The sequence below is a fragment of the Sminthopsis crassicaudata genome, chromosome 2 (genome assembly GCF_048593235.1).
Source record: "Sminthopsis crassicaudata isolate SCR6 chromosome 2, ASM4859323v1, whole genome shotgun sequence".
NCBI classification, from domain to species: Eukaryota; Metazoa; Chordata; class Mammalia; order Dasyuromorphia; family Dasyuridae; genus Sminthopsis; species Sminthopsis crassicaudata.
The window spans coordinates 433,631,622-433,648,216 of NC_133618.1; the positions used below are offsets into that span (position 1 = coordinate 433,631,622).

A 16,595-nucleotide genomic window follows, 5' to 3' on the forward strand; every position below is an offset into this window, starting at 1 on the left:
TGTTTGGATCAGGAGCATGAGGTGCCATACCTCACCTCAAACAGAATATGAATCCCAATTGCCAAAGGGAGATCTTCCTCCTGAAAGTGCTATCTTTGCTCCCAAACTGAAGACCTACAAATTAGTGGAATTTATAATAGTGTAAAACATGCTAGACTCAGGGAGTTAGAAAACCTAGTTAGGTTTCTGTCCCAGCTCCAGTACCTTAGGAACTGTGAAACTCATGCAAGTTTCTTTTCTATGGGCCTCAGCTGCCTTGTCTCTAAAATAAATGACTATTGAATTTAATTGAACATGGCTCATGGGGCTCAGTGATCACAGGGGTGCCTTCAATTCTGACAATCTGAGTCCAGGTCTTCTAATTTCTAAGTATGGGCTCATTCTACCTTACTGTGAACTCTTAAAGGCAAAATCCTGTCAGATGCCTGGGTTAAGTTATTCATTCAACTAATACTGTTAAGGAAGGAGAGAGAATTTAAACTGGTCAGACTCTAAAAAGAAATGGCTCCATTAGAAGGAATGGTAATTACAAAAACCAAGGGAGTGGAGGAGGCAGGAGGAGGGGTGATGGACAAGGTTAAATACTGTAGAGAGGTCAAGGAGGATGAAGGCTAAGAATGGCTAAATCCAATAAATGAATGGCCTTTCAAACTAGATTGAAAAAGTTGAAGTTAAAAGTGAGGAGTGGAGGCACCAAACAGTGTCCATTTTCTGTGAGAATTTGACAGCAAAAGATTATATATGATGATAGTTTGAGAGGATGGCAGGGTCAAGGAAGATGTTGGCAGTTTTGGGAGCCAAGAGATAAGGAGAAATTAAAGATAACAATGAGAAGAAATGAGAGGGGGCAGGCTCCCAGAAACTGGAAGGACTGAAACGAAGAGCACAAAATATAAGTGTTAGATAGGAAACTGGATATTGGTCTCTAGTTAACTCTTTCTCAGAGTCTAAAGCAAAAAATGAAGAGGCAGTTGCAGATCTAAGTGGCTGTAGGAGTGGCTAGGTGGCACAGTGGAGAGAATATCAGGAGTCAGGAAGACTTGAGTTCAACTGCTCCAGATGCTTCCCAGCTATGTAACCAAAGTAAGTCATTTAGCATCTCTATTTGCCTTTTTCTGAATTTCTAAAATAGGGATTAATAATGGCACCTACCTCCCAAGATTGTAGTGAGGATCAAATGAGACTAGAGTGTTAGTTTAGCAATTGGAGCACAGTAAGTGCTACATAAATATTCAGTATTATTATTATTATGAGGTAGGGGATCTAGGAGGGGCTTTGATTTTCTGTCAAGGAGAAGCTAAGGTAATCTTCTGAAACTGGTGGTTGTGAAGATGGTTTTAAAAAGGAAAAAAAGATCAAGCATTTCTACTGTAGGGAGCACAAAAGTCAATCAGGGAATAAAAATAATGTGGCATAGCAGCTGTTGTCTAGAGATCAGAGAACATAAATTTGTTGTGGGTCCAGTCAGTAGAGCAGGTTACATTACATAATGGTTACATTAGCAGCTTAGGAGTTGGGGGCAAAAAGGTGGAGCCTGGGAACATAAGGCTGAGGACAGGCAGGCCAAAAGGGGAAATGACTCTAAGATGGGGAGACTGCACTAAATTTAGTGGAGGAAGCCACCTGAAGGCAAAAAACCTGAGACTGGAGTCCTGACTCTGCTATTTCTTAGTTCTATGGTAATGACAAAGAAACCTCATCTTAGTGCCTTCCTTCTCAGACTACCTCTAATTTATCCTGTCTCTATCTTGTTTGTACATTGTGGTGGTGGGGTATGTTGTCTCTGAGCTCTTTGAGACTATCAGAAACTAGAGCTACCCACCCCCCTTTCTTTGCACACTTGGTGACTAGCACAGGGTCTGACACATAGTAAGTGCTTAATAAATGCTCAGTGGCTAAATACCTTGTTTTTCTGAACCTTAACTTTCCTCATCTATCAAATGGGAATAATCATTTATGCCACCAAACTCACAATGTAGCTGTTTTGTATGCACTTTGTAAAAAAAATGTGACAGGAATGGGAGCCAGACTACTATGTCTATTTCTAAATCCTCTCTGCTTTTTATTCGAACTCAACCAACCTTCACCCCATGGCAACCAAGCTGGGGGAGGGAAAAGAAAGCAGAGAGAAAAGAAATCCACAGATAATAAGAGAATGCTATTTTAGCCAATCATTTTTTCTTCCTCCTGCTCCCACACTTCTCCTTGTGGCCTCAGCCTAGGAGTCAGATAAGGTTCCCAAGTGAGGCTTGGCTCTGCCCCTGACTCAAAGATCAAAGGTGAGAGACCTTCAAAGACCAGCAAGTCCAACTCTCATTTTACAGAGAACCCAATCATGTAAGGGGATTGTCCAAAGTCACAGTGGCAAAGGTGGGTCTTCGACACCAAATCCAGAGCTTTCTTTGCTACATTGTCACCTCACTGGTGACATTGGAAATCAGTCCATCAGCCAGTCACTAAACATTTATTGAGTGCCTACTAGGTGTCAGGACTGTGCTACATGCTGAGGATACAAGGAAGAGCCAAAAGAGTTTCTTTCAGGGAGCTTACAATTTAATGGGAGGAAAAAATATACAAATAACTAAGAACAATCATATTCACATAGGATAAATGGGAGAAGTGTCAGGGAAAAGGCACTAAAATTAAAGAGAACTAGGAAAAGATTCTTTGCAGAAGGCAGAACTTCAGTTGAGATTTAAAGGAAGCCAGGGAAGAAGAGAAGTGTTCTAAGAATGGGGGACAGATGCAAAAATGCTTGGAGTGAGTTTTGCAAGGGTGGGTGTAGAAAACTATCTTTGCATTGCACATATTTTGAAAAATAAAAAGCTATTATAAAAAAAAAAGCTTGGAGTGGGGAGACAGACATGTCTCATTTGAGGACCAAGGAAACCACTTCTTTTGGAGCCTAAGCTGTCCTCCCTCTCTTTAAAAGTAAAGGGATGGGACAGAGTCTTTAAGAAAGCCAGAACCAAAGCCAAAAGCCAAAAAGAGAATCAGGAGAGGAAAGATTAATTATTCTTTCAGAGCCCTACCTCGTCTAAAAAGATCAAGAAAAAGAGGGGGTTAAGGTTCAGAAAAAAGAGGTGTTTAGCCACTGAGCATTTATTAAGCACTTACTATGTGTCAGACCCTGTGCTAGTCACCAAGTGTGCAAAGAAAGGGGGGGGGGAAGCTCTGGACTCCTGATTGAGCGGTTAAATATCCTAGAAGGCTACAGAAAGACTTAAGTAAGTCTGACCAGTGGACAAAGGCTGACTGGCTCTGAGATCAGTGGGCCTGGGTTAACTTCCCAATTCTGATGCTTACTATATGTAGGACTTGGACAAGACACTATCCTCTCTGGCCTTCTCTTCCTTCATCAGTAAAATTGGGGGGAGGGGTGGCCAGCCGGCCCGAGGCCCTCTTTCTGCTCCAGCTCTATAACCTTGCCATGTAGTCCTGAAGATCCTACCTGGTCCTCTCTTTGAGTAATAGCAAGAATACAAGGCAGTTTTCTTTTTCTATGATCTCACAATAAACTTGGGAAGGGTGAGGAAATGCACTCTTCTTATGGGATAGGTGCAAGACTGGAGGCCCAAGTCACAGGAAGGAATGGTAGCCGAGACTAGCTCCCTGTTCTCCTGACTTTTCTATTCACGGAATAGAAATGACCCTGGAAAGGAAGTGATTGGCTTAAGTAACATTATGACCCATCTGGTAAGTGGGGCTAGTAACTTCCCAAAAGAAGGCAAATGGGGGCCTGCAGTGTTTCCCTGCACAGCAGGAGGAGACAACCCTGCCCACCGAATTTCCTGAAGGACCGAGCAGTAGTCTGGGCCCCCTGAAACAACTATGGGAGCCACCTATTCCCTAAATCGAGGAATCCCTAAAATGGAGCTCCTCCACCGGGAGGCGGCTCAAGGGTTGGTCGCTGACATCACTGGCTACCTTCTGACACTGACTGTCTAAACCACCTATGTTTCTGGCAAGCTTCTGCCACTGACTCATTTAACCCTGGGCACTCAAAACCCCCCAAACCTCAGTTCCTCCCTCTTTTAAATGGACCTTCTAACCTGCTCTTAGGTAATCCTGGGCTGGGAACAGACAGGGGCTGACCTTCCAACTTTGCCGGACCTTAGAAGAGACCCTCCCTTCCGAGGCCTCAACTTTCCCAAGGGTAAAACCACAGGGCTGGAATTCTGGAAGACTTTTGTAATTCCTCCCGCCTCGGATACTTAGGGGATTCAAGAAAAGGGAAGTGATGTATCCCAATTATTGACTCAAAACATTTCAGAGCTGGAGGAACTTTGGGGCATTTAATCCGAACTGAACTCTCCTCCCCAACCTCCTCTAGGGGTTATCTAGCCTTTAAAGCAGCACTTCCAAAGAGGGAAGGCCGTTCCCAAAGTTCTTCTAATTCAATCTAAATCTGCTTCCCAGGAGCCTCCTCCAGAGCCGAGCCCAATTCTGACCGGGGCCCGACTATCCGCGTGGGATCCGAGTGCCCGGAAAGGCGGTCCGGGGGCTGTCACACCCCCAGCCAGCACTTCTAGTTCACACGGAATTTCTCCCCGTGCGTTTTTTGCTGTGACAGTGACTGCCGAGCACTACGAGTCCGAGCTGGGAGAAAAGACCGCCTAGTTATACAGCCTTCAGCGCGCCAACAAGCCTGTCCCCAGAGGAGCAGGTCGTGCAATCATTTCCACGCTCCCAAGGAGAGCGCGGACTGGGAAGTTACGGAACTTGCCTAGGGTCACTCAGCGCGCTAGTGGCGGGGCCAGCGCTGGAGCCCAGCTCTCCTGACTCCCCCCCTCCAATGCTCTTTCTACCGAGTCGGAAATTGCATACAGGTTCAAACTAGGACGAGGAGTCGGGGCGCTGGGAGGGCCCTACTTTCTCTGCCCAGACTCAGGCTTTCTACTTCTCCGAAATTAACGACCTTCACCGCCGTACCCCGGCTTCAGTGACACAGATTGGGGGGAGGGTAGCAATCCAAACCGCCTTCCCCGGGGAGGTGCTTCTCACCGACCCACCCCAGGCCCCCGGAGCCCAAGCCTTTATGCTAAGGACCAGGCAGAGTTCGGCGTCCCCGGGGCTTGGAGGAGGGGTGGCAAAGGCGCTCCCGGGATCGGGGTCCGGGAAGAAGGAACTGTGGCTTTAAGAGCCGCGGCTCGAAGACCATGTGCTCGGCGTCAAACAAAAGCAACAAACAAAGGAGCGGGAGGCGGCGGCGGCTGCGCTCCGGACGGTTACATTTCCTCACAGATCACGGGGGAGGGGACTCAAGGGGGAGGGGAAGAACGTCTCCAAAACTCCCTGAGTGCCCAGCTCCAGAGGCCAGGGCCATCCTGGCTTTCCCCGCATCCTCTCTTCTGCCAGGTTCGTGAGGAAAGAGAGGAAGGGAGAGCATAAAGTGGGGATTACTTCCCTCACTCCCCCCCTAGATGGGACCAACTTTGACTCTCCGGCCTTACCCCCCCCCCCGCCCCGCCCGCGACCCAAAGCGCATCTGGAATTAACCCCTAAAAGGCCAAGCCACTGTGCCCACTTCAGCCCTAGGGCAAGGGCTCTAGAGGACTGAAGCTCCAGGGACTGGAGGACTTGGGCAGTAGGTGGAAGTGGAGGAGCGGGCGAACTCACTCACCTGGGGAACGGAGAGGCCAAGCGAGGCGAGGCGAAGCGGCCGTTCAGCCTCCCGGCTGCAGCCCCGGGGCCGCTTCCCTTTGTTCCCGAGCCTGGACGGCTGGATCCGGCCCGAGAGCGGAGCGAGGCTGGGGGTGCAGCTCGGCCCCTTTAAGAACCCCCGCCCTGCGGAACAATGTCTACCGCCCTCCCCTCACCCCTCACCCCCGCCCCCCCGCCGGGCTTCTTCCGGCGATTCTTTGTTTTCTCCGACGACCGCGTAGCCCCCCTTTCCCCCCCACCCCGAGCGAGCCCGGGGCTGGGGCTGGGGGGCAGCGGGCCGCGGGCCGATCCCCAGCCGGGGCCGCCGCCACCGCCGCCTCCTGATCCCTGTTCCGGGGTAACTGGCCCTTTAAGAACTGTCCGCCGCGGCGGCAGTGGGGGGATGGAACGAACCAAACATTTTGATTCACAACATTCGGGGGCCGCGAGCGCAGCGGCGGGAGCGCGCGCCAGGGCTCGCGGGGGAGGGGAGGGAAGGACGGACGCGGGAACGCGCCAGGCTCTAAGACATCCCCTTGCTGCTCCGCCCCTCCCACTGTGTGTGGGAGGACTCAGGACCCCTCCCCTCCCTGGAGCACGTGATTCTTGGACTCGCCATTTTGGGGTGGGGGAGATTCTTAACCCCGCCCCCAGTCCCTCAGTTTGTTCCCTCTTTCTGCTTTTTCCCGCGGTCCTCCAGCGAGCTAGGACGGGCTGATTATTCGGTACTCTTTGAGCTGGGGTCGAGAGCTGGAAAAGGCTGGAACCTTTAGGAAACATTAAATCTCACTTATTTTTAAAAATGGGGAAAATAAGGCCAAAAGAATCAAAATAGAGAAATAAATTGCTCAAGGTCACACAAGTCAGTGTGGAGTGTTAGGATTTAATTCGACTCATCAAATATTTTAAAGCACCTTCTGGTTGTATTTAAGGACATATTCCAATAAAAAAGTTTTGCCCTAAAGGTTAAGTGAGAGGGGAAGGAGATCAACCATTTTGGGCTGGAGAAATCATCGGGTGGGAGACTAAATTGTGTCATCCTTTTGTTTCAGGTCCTCATTGTGCAGCACCCCCTCCAACAAGTTTCTTTCATAACCTCAATGGCTAAAAGAGTGGACACTGAACGAATTCCAACAGCTCTGGTTTAATAGAGTTGGAGGAAACCTCAGAGCATCTAGTGAACCCTTTCATTTTTACAAAGAAGGAGACTGCCCCACACCTTTGACAGTCATATGAACCCACCTCCTCTGATTGTGGAACCACTTCAATGCCCTTGAAAGTGCTTCAGAAAGATTACTTGTTACCTGGGCAAGTCATTTGGGATCTATTCTTGTGCATAAAACGAGCAGTATGGATTATGGATTTCTGAGGCTCTCCAAGATATAAAAAGGTCAAGTCACTGGTTCTATCGTGTAATTTCTAGAGCTCCTTCCAGCTACAGCAACCTATAAATTAAGACTTAACCGTTCTTACCACACAATACTCCTGTGCCGGGCAATAGCTATGCGCCTTTTACACAGGAAACAGACTCATAAGAGAACTTTGCTAAAGGGTCACAGTATGTGTCTGAATTGATTCACAGGACCTTGAATTAGGATAAATCTTACACTGATCTCATCCAAAATGAGATGTAACCAACGAATCCACAGGGTTTTCTCTTAGCCAGCAAGACACCGGATCTCAATAGGACCCAGGTGCTGTCCCTCAGGGAGTGGAAACTCCAAAAGCCAAGTGGCCTGGAAGGGCCATTTCTAGCGATGACGTCACTTTGGGCTTCGCTGCACCGCGATGACGTCAGGCTCCTCAACCCAGAGTTACTTCACCGCTTAGTGTTTACAGCGGAGCCCCTTTAAGAAAGAGAACCTGGGACGCGGCCAATGAGAACTTCAGGATGCAAATTAGTTAACGTCTACCTAGTGAGGATTGGCTGTACCCAGGATTAGGTCACAATCCCATCTACCCTCTTCTTTCCCTCCTCCCCCTACCACGGGTTTATAGTGGGCGAACCCAATTGCAAAGAGGAGGAGCCGAAAAAACTTTGTGTGCAGATGGCCGGGCCGAGACGCGGGGAACGGTCCCCTGCGTCCAGCTCTGCTACGAGGAGTGTGCTCGCTCCGCTCCTCCCCTCCAGGACTCCGGCCCCGAAGCCTTCCCCTTTGGGTGGAGCTTCCGTGCACCTGGTGCGGTCACTCGTGAAAGATACCTTAGAGACTGTCTAATCCAAGCCACTAATTTATACCAAAAAAAAAAAAAAAAAGAAAAGAAACCGAAGTGCAAGGAGAAGGGGGCTCGCCCAGGGTTACCGAGCAGTTGGGTGGCAGACATGCTGGAATCCGGCGATCCTAATGCCCATCTGACCTGTCCAGGGGCTCTCTCTGGGAAGTGAAGCGGGCCTGTAGCCAGAAGCCTTGGCCTCACCCCCGCTTCCCAGAGCATATGTAGGCCCATGAAGCTTTCAGAGAACACCCCCTCCCCCCGCCTTGCACCTGCCAGCTCTCCTCTTAGCTTCCCAAGCCATAATTGGTGAAAGAAAACGGCCCTAACAGTGCTCCGGCTTGGCCCAGCCCAGTCTCCTCCATCCTCACTTTAGGGATAATGGATTAGAAGGCTAGAACCTTGGAATAAGTCATTTCCCTTCCCTGAGGTAAACTTTTCTCTAGACAAAAGAGAGGGGTTGGACTATAGAGGATCCCCTGTCCTAGACATTTTATGTCCTAAGGTCCCTCTCAATTTTGATATTCTATGTTCTGAGGCTCCTCGGAATTCTGACTGGTTCTGGGTTCTGTGGTCCCTTCCAAGGGACCATTTTCTGTGTTCTAAGATCAGAAGTTTTTTTCTTATTCTATCTACCTCTGAAATTCTAAATCCCATTCAAACTGGCTTTCTCCACAGAATCTGGACCCACCTACATTACTGATCCGTTACTTCTTCAAATCTTCGAGGACTAAGTCTAGCCTGGCAATTTCATAGGCATGTCAAACTCTCTCCACCAATGCAGATCCAGCATCTTCTAGTCTTCGACTTATAATAAATTGCCTAGAGAGCACTGAGAGATTAACTGACATTGCCCAAGATGTCACAACCAGGATGTGTCAGAGTTCGGACATGAACTGACCAGCATCTTTGGTTCAAGACCCTCTTTCCATATCCTTTCTACATGTATATATTTCAGATGTGTGCTTCAATCACCATTTTTTCCTATAACTCTGCCTAGTCTGCATAAAATCTGTACTCTTATTTAAGTTTCCACAATCTTCCCCCTTCCAACATACCAGCCTCGATTTTGCTGCTTTCTAAATTATACTCCAGGGACCCTGGAAGTGAGGGGCCGGACTCTGCATTCTAAGGGCCCTTCCAGTCAAAGATTGGGGAAACTGGAAGGCAGTTCAACTGATAGGATTCAGAGAAAGGACACATGACTGGATCTGATCTCACAGCCAACACTACTGCTTGCTCCCACACTAGTATATGCTGTGTGGGAGCACCTGAACAGCTAAGCTTTGAGTCCTAATGAGGACAGACACCCAGGAATAGCCACCTGATGATAGGTATGGCATAGGGGAAAAGGGAAACCATCCTACTGAGCCTCCCAATCTCTTCTATTCTCTCCCGTAGTCATGCCAAGTTTACCATACGTCTTGTATGTTTCTAATGTGTATGTTCTAACATTCTCCATATAAAGAGTAGGCCATCCTTGTCCATTCTGTAGCTATATTACCCATTTCCTGCCTCCCTAAATACCTTTATGTGCCTGATATCATCCTCCAATTACCTCCTTAAATACTCCTATAGGATTGAGAGATGTGATAGGAACTCCCCTTTGTAGCACCTAGGAGTGCAAGATCTCCAGGTGGGAGACACCATGGAGATTATTCAGTATATTTTCTCATTTCACAATATTAGGAATTCGGGACCCATCAGGCTAGGATTTAAATATCCAACCAACACTTATTTTATAGATGAGGTAGGTCTAGATAAGGAAGGGAAAGGATCTGTCCTCTACTTCGGGATCCTCCATAGTGCCCGCATGAGAGCTTCATAAATACTTGGAGGGCTCCAGGAGTATCTTTGGTACTTTTTCATATGCTAAACGTCCCAAGTTTAATATTCTACACTGTATTCAAAGATTTCTTCCAGCTCTGACATTCCACATTCTATGTTCTAAAGTCTCTGCCAGCTCTAACATCCCTAAATTATGATTTGGTACTTGCTTCCTCCATTCTGACCTCAGACCAGTTTCACTGGCTACAATCTAGGATCTCATCTGAACTCACTTTATTACCAGAGTGCATCATAACTCATTTTAAATACAAAGAGAAGCCTAATGTTACCTGGTATTCAGGGAGAGCTAGATATTCTAGAGAGACTATAGTCCTATTACTATATGAATTTTTTTTTTTTCATGGGAGGTGGGGAGAGGAAGGAAGGTGCAGGGGGAAGTTGTTGGAAGGAGCTAGCCTCAGCAAGTGAACCTCTGTGCAAAGACAGGAAGTCTGGGTGCTTGCAGAGGCCACCAGCAAGCTTGATTTCCTGCTTTTGAACCACATCTGCTCAGCATCCTCTCCTCCAAAAGGCTGCTCACAGTCAGGGTGGGGATTGGGGGGAGGTCACCTCTCCAGCAGCATCTACTCCAGTGGACTCACAAAACATCTTTCCTCCAGGGCCTCTCCCTTCACACAGGCAATTTATTTTTCATTTTCTCACCAAGGGAGCTGCTGCCCAGAGAAGTTAAGTAATTGGCAGAATTCACACAGCACACACTGACCAGGAGTAGTTGTCCTGGAGATAAGAAATATAAAATACTCTCCAAACCTTAAAAGTGCTATATAAATGTTAGTTATTGTCTCCTGGAGAGCTCAGATTGTACTCAAAGGAAAGGTTAGGAAAGCATGTCTTATGAGCATCTTTTGAGAGATCTGGGGAGATTTAGCTTGGAAAAAGGAAGACTGAGGGGAGATGTGATTAGTTCCTTCAAGCATTTGAAGGGCTATCACTAGAAAAGAGAAATTAATCTTGTTCTACTAAGGTAAAATTAGGAACAACAAGTAGAAAAAAAAAAGTTATCTTGGCTGATTTTGGCTCAAAATAAGGAACAACATCTAAACATCAGAGCTGTGCAAATATGGAATGGCTTGCCTAAGGAGCTAGTGAGTTTCTTAAAACAGGAAGCTGGAAGACGCTTTGATAGGAATGTTACAAAAGGTGTTTTTCTTTAGGTATGGACCCTTCCAATTTAGATTCTGTGGCATTCCATAGAGAGTGTATGCTTGTTGGGTGGTGATAGCAGAAGGTGGCTGGGGAAACCCTGCTCTAGGGTCTAGGACCTTCTCTTCCATCAACTGAAAGATAGCTAGAGGTGGAGAAAGGTGCAAAGAGGTGAATGCATTGAGCATTCCAGGAACAGGAACAGCCTTTACAAAACTGAGAAGGCAAGAGACAGAATACCCTGAAGGAGCAACAGCTAGTAGAACACATACACAGACACAATCACAAACATGGGAATAGATGTGATATACACAAAAATAAAAAGTTGTTTTTGAGAGGGGTACTAATACATGGAGGAAATCAGAAAAGACTTCCTGAAGGAAGTGATGTTTGAACTGCACCTTCAAAAGGAAGCTAGTGGTTCCACTGAAAGACTAGCAGTTGAAGCCCTCTACAATCTGCTGCTAACCCTACCTTTCCATCCTAATCTCATGTTCTGTTCAAGTCAAACCAATGGGCTCAGCCCACTTTTCACAACATATCCTGCAGCTAGACAACCTCCTAAATGACTTTCTATTTATTTCTCTGTGAATATGATATATCTTCCCATCAGAATGTAAACTCTGAGGGCAGATTCTCTTTTGTTTTTGTATCTTCTGTGCACACAGTGGGTGCCCTGCATAGTAGAAGCTTAATAAACGTTTATCAATGGGTTGTGTCTGTGCTACAGAGGAAGTTCTCCTGAAATTGGGTCGTTTGGATGTTTCTTCCAAATGATTTTTTGCCTATTTGTTGTACAATCATTCTTAAAGGACCATAATTTTTAGTGCTGGATAGGATAAATGGGCGGACACAGTGCATCGGGATTGAGGCCCAGAAGTACTTTCTGTGGATATTAGGACTGCCCTTGGGCGGGATCCTGGCCATATTGAGATAGTTTTGTAATGGGTGACTCTCTCGCTGATTGGCTGTGTGTGTGACCTCACAGGCCCTATATAAGCCCACTGCAGGCAGCAACCGCCCTCTTTAACCTCCTGCTGTTCACCCTGGCTCCCCAGCTGGGTGGCCAAGCCAAGATGGATAGCCAAAAGAGGTAAGGGTTTTGGTAGTGAACACATGGGTCTTCTGACCAGGTGTTCACCAGGGAACCAACAAGTCAGGGCATCAGTTAGGGCATTATGTGAGTAGGTATAATAAAGGCTTTTAAGATTACACGTGGTTGTTCTTGAGTGCGCTACCGGTTACTAAGCTATAGATTCAAGAGATTGTGGCCAGAGACCTTAGAAGGCCTCAGAGGAGGCGAGCCGGGTAGAGCTCACACTGCAAAGGACAGTGGTCAAAGGTACTCTGGTGGGTCCAGGACAGACTAGTAATTGTAATTGCCAGGAGAGCACGTTACACTCTTCCATCAACTGAAAGATAGCTAGAGGTGGAGAAAGGTGCAAAGAGGTGAATGCATTGAGCATTCCAGGAACAGGAACAGCCTTTACAAAACTGAGAAGGCAAGAGACAGAATACCCTGAAGGAGCAACAGCTAGTAGAACACATACACAGACACAATCACAAACATGGGAATAGATGTGATATACACAAAAATAAAAAGTTGTTTTTGAGAGGGGTACTAATACATGGAGGAAATCAGAAAAGACTTCCTGAAGGAAGTGATGTTTGAACTGCACCTTCAAAAGGAAGCTAGTGGTTCCACTGAAAGACTAGCAGTTGAAGCCCTCTACAATCTGCTGCTAACCCTACCTTTCCATCCTAATCTCATGTTCTGTTCAAGTCAAACCAATGGGCTCAGCCCACTTTTCACAACATATCCTGCAGCTAGACAACCTCCTAAATGACTTTCTATTTATTTCTCTGTGAATATGATATATCTTCCCATCAGAATGTAAACTCTGAGGGCAGATTCTCTTTTGTTTTTGTATCTTCTGTGCACACAGTGGGTGCCCTGCATAGTAGAAGCTTAATAAACGTTTATCAATGGGTTGTGTCTGTGCTACAGAGGAAGTTCTCCTGAAATTGGGTCGTTTGGATGTTTCTTCCAAATGATTTTTTGCCTATTTGTTGTACAATCATTCTTAAAGGACCATAATTTTTAGTGCTGGATAGGATTTTAGAAGTTGTCTATTCCATTTTACAACTGAAAACCTCCAGTGGCAGAAAGTTCATTACTTTTCAAAACAGTCCATTCCATTATTGGATAGCTCAGATTGTTGAGAATTTCTTCCTTACTTATGTTGCTCCTGGGATGTCTAAGTCTTCGTCTAAGTCTTCCTTGTAGATCCCTTGTAGGTTGATGACACTATCTATTCTTCCTTCCCTTTAGTGCTTTTAGGGAAAGTTAAGAAAAAAATAGCACTTTTTATGGGGAAAAAAAAATCCTTATTTTGAAGTTAAATGATAGGGGTTGAACCCTAGCTCAGCTACTTATTAGCCATATGAATTGGGTAAGTCATATTTCTTTTTGTAATTTCTTCATCCTTATCTCATTTCTGTCGGAAGTTAAATTTGTCCTGGTTTCACAGCATCAACTCTGAATACAAGCTCATAGATGGTGTTCAAAAGGTATCTGCCAAGACTGATTATATCTCTAAGGGAAATAGAGAGACCATGGGGACTGTCTGCTGCAGGGAAAGGGATACAATGAATCCTTGTGGATCATTTATCCCAGGAGTGGAAAGATGGTGGTCCTTTGGGGATTATCTATCCCAAGAGAACATTTCTGACATACTCTATTCAAGGAGGAGGACTGCAGTGCATTCTTAGAAAAAGTGTTTCTCTGAGAAGGAGATGCATGGTCTTCAGGGACCGTCTGAACCAAAGTGGACACATAGCTTTTTGAGACCTATTTGAAGAGGAGATCCCGGAACTCTGAAAATCCTTGAAGGAGATTTTCTCCTTCAAGGATTTTCAGGGTTCTGGGGTCCCCTCTTCATATCTACTCCAGAATAAAATAGTGGGGGGCAGCTGGGTGGCGCAGTGGACAAAGCACCAGCCCTGAATTCAGGAGGACCAGAGTTCAAATCTGACCTCAGAGACTTAACACTTCCTAGCTGTGTGACCCTGGGCAAGTCACTTAACCCCAGCCTCAGGGGGAAAAAAAAGAGAATAAAATAGTGGGCCATTATGAATAACCACTCTGCTCCAAAGAAACCCCAAGAATACCACCGAGCCCTTATTTGACCTGTGGGGAGTGTGGTTGCCTCCCCCATGCATTTTAAGGCATTGAGATTAGAGTTGGAAGGGTTCTTGGGTGAGATTAATCCAAGAATTAATGAGTAGCACAGCTACAATTTGTACCCAGATCCCCTGACTCCTGATTCCCACACCAAGCAACCTCTCTACAATTCATGGGAGACCTCGTTCCCACGGCTCAAAACCACTCAGGGTCCAGAGACTCAGCAAGGACGGCGGGGTTAGAACTGATCTGTAACTGCCCATGCTTTTCAGTAATGTCTCCCGCTCCCCTCCCCAGGCAGGGCTCTCCTGTATTCCGGAAAGGACATCCAATCTCTACGGAATGAGGCCGAATAGTCTCTTAAGCACCCCCTCGGACCCGCGCTATTACCAGGACATTTTTCCTCCCAAATCCACCTCTCGGTGAATACCCTCACTGCTCCGAGTCCTCCCGGCGGGAGATCGGAGAGAACGTAAAAGGAGCAAGAATAAAACAGGTCCCTTCCTCAACCGCCCGCCACAGGGTTTAAAGTTCCCCTCAAGCGTTATCTGTTTTACAGAAGCGGAATCTGAGACCTCAGGCTCTCAGAGCTGGTTAGGAGAATACCCGGGCCTCCAAATCAGCTGAGTCTTTACTCGGAGTGCAAGTTTCTTTCCGCCACAACCGGTAAAGTTTGGGGCTGGGGAAAGGAGGCCAGTTAGCCGGGACAGCGCTCAGCCCGCGGCCGCGGAGCAGCGTCCGCTTTCAGCGTAGCCCAAGTTTCTCAGTAGCGGAGCGTGCAGTGATGAGCGGTGCATGCTGGAACTTGTAGTTCTGGGGATAGTGGAGTTGGTGGGAGGCACGCCTCCTTTGCCAAGCTCAGTTGTCCCGGCTCGGGCTGCAGCAAGTGGTCTCGCGGGGAGGCCGGAGGCAGCGAGTCCGCGGGTAAGGGAAAGCGTCCTGAGGCAGGAAGGAGGAGGAGGGGCGGACTCGGAAATCCGAGCTCCCAGCAGAGCTTCCTCACTCAGCTCAACTGGGGAAGTTCGCATCCGGCCTGAGCGCCCGGACAACGCAACCCGTCCGGCGCTCAACTTAGGCAGCGCTTTGTACGGAAAAGGGCACAGGATTTGCAGTCAGAAGGCCACGGTTCGAATCCTAGCTCTGCTACTTACTTTGCGTGACCTTGGGCAAGTCATTTCACTGTGCCTTAGTTTGCTTGTGTATAAATGAGGACACGGGACTAGATGGTTCCGAAGAGGTGCTCCGGCTCTGAATCCCAGAGTCCGCGGCCCGGCGAGGGGGCTCAGATGCGGGAGTTCAGCGAAGGGGGCGGCGCTACGGCGACGAATGGGAGGACGATCCCCTCCCCCGCCCCAGAGAAAGGGAGACCCAGCTGTCTTCCTGCCCCCAAGACGAAGCTCCCGGAGTGAGCCTGAGTCTCCCCCGGCCACCGATCGAAAGGGACCGCACCCACAGGCTCAGTGGAGATGTCCTGCCGGGGCCCCACGGCACCCGAGCCCTAGGAGGGCTCAGCATCCCTTCTTATGCCTGGGGGCACGGGGATACAGCGCGCTCCCTCCCCTTGCTCCTTACGTAACCATCCATCCTATCTGTCTGGTAGTCCCCGGAGCCTTTCAGGGGGCCCTGCTTTTAGCTAACTTCTCTTCCGTCCCCCAGCAACGAACCCCCTCCGCCGCTGGCTTCCCCAGAGCAGAGCTGAGCTGACCCCCATCCCCCATCCTCGGTCCCCGGCAGCTCCCTCCGCCTCCACGCCTTCCCAGCCTGGGGCCCGAAGATCGAGCGGCCACTCCCCCTCCCCGCTGACCCGTCGACCTCGTGGATCCAGGACCCCGGGACTTAGCCCTCCTCCCTCAGCTCTTCGCCTCCTGCAGCACCCCAGGGCTCGACCCCCTCTCATTCGCGGTCCTGGAGTCTGGGTGGGTGAGGGCGCCTGCGGGAGACCTAGCTCCTGAAGTGAGAGACAGCGGGAGTGCCACCATCCCTTCTTCCTTCTCGGGGCTAGAAGAGTCAGCCGGTCCTAGAGTACGGGTTCCCCGGGTTCCCAGAGCTGCAGCTCCCGGGGTGTACGGGGTAGGGTCCGGGCGCAGCACTCCCCGCCCTCCCCCCTCCTCTTCTGGAACACCCAGGCCAGATTCGGGCGCCTTACCTGCTTCGGCAACGGGCTCCAGTTGCACGGATCCTCCGGTCCCCAGTGCGTCCCTCGGTCTGTGTGCTCACGGCCGCAGCGCTCCCGAGTCCCGGTTACTCTCTGGACCGCGCGCCACCGCGCGCTCAGCCTCTCGTCATGTTGCCTCGGCAGCCCTGTTGCCAGCGGGCCCCCCCCCGCCCCCCTCCCCCAGCAGCCCGCTACCTGCCTCCCTCCCCCCCCTCCGGCCGCCGCCTAGTGGAACGGTCCGCGGACCTCACCATCTGCTCCTCGAAGCGCGGGGCCCCGGCTCCTGCTGCGCAGCCCCCTCAATCCCACCCCGTGCTCCCTACAGAGTGGAATGGTCTGCGGGCCTCACCATCTGCGGCCCCTGGGAGAGGAGGTGGGGCAGAAGAGGTCAAAAAGATGTAACTCCTG

At 48.9% G+C, this 16,595-nt stretch overlaps 1 protein-coding gene across 6 annotated transcripts in view; it reads right to left on the bottom strand.

Annotated features, from left to right (window-relative positions):
* Nucleotides 1–16,314, bottom strand: part of RNF44 (ring finger protein 44) — a 45,020-nt gene extending 28,706 nt beyond the window's left edge. For 2 of the 6 annotated variants that reach the window (XM_074292191.1, XM_074292186.1), the window contains exon 1: nucleotides 5,624–5,779. The gene's annotated coding sequence lies outside the window, so the exon portion shown is untranslated. Of the gene's footprint in view, nucleotides 1–5,623; nucleotides 5,780–14,607; nucleotides 15,606–16,178 lie in introns of those variants that run through there. The other 4 variants (XM_074292192.1, XM_074292189.1, XM_074292187.1 and 1 more) reach the window with 3 other exon arrangements.
* Nucleotides 16,315–16,595: the final 281 nt, after the last annotated feature.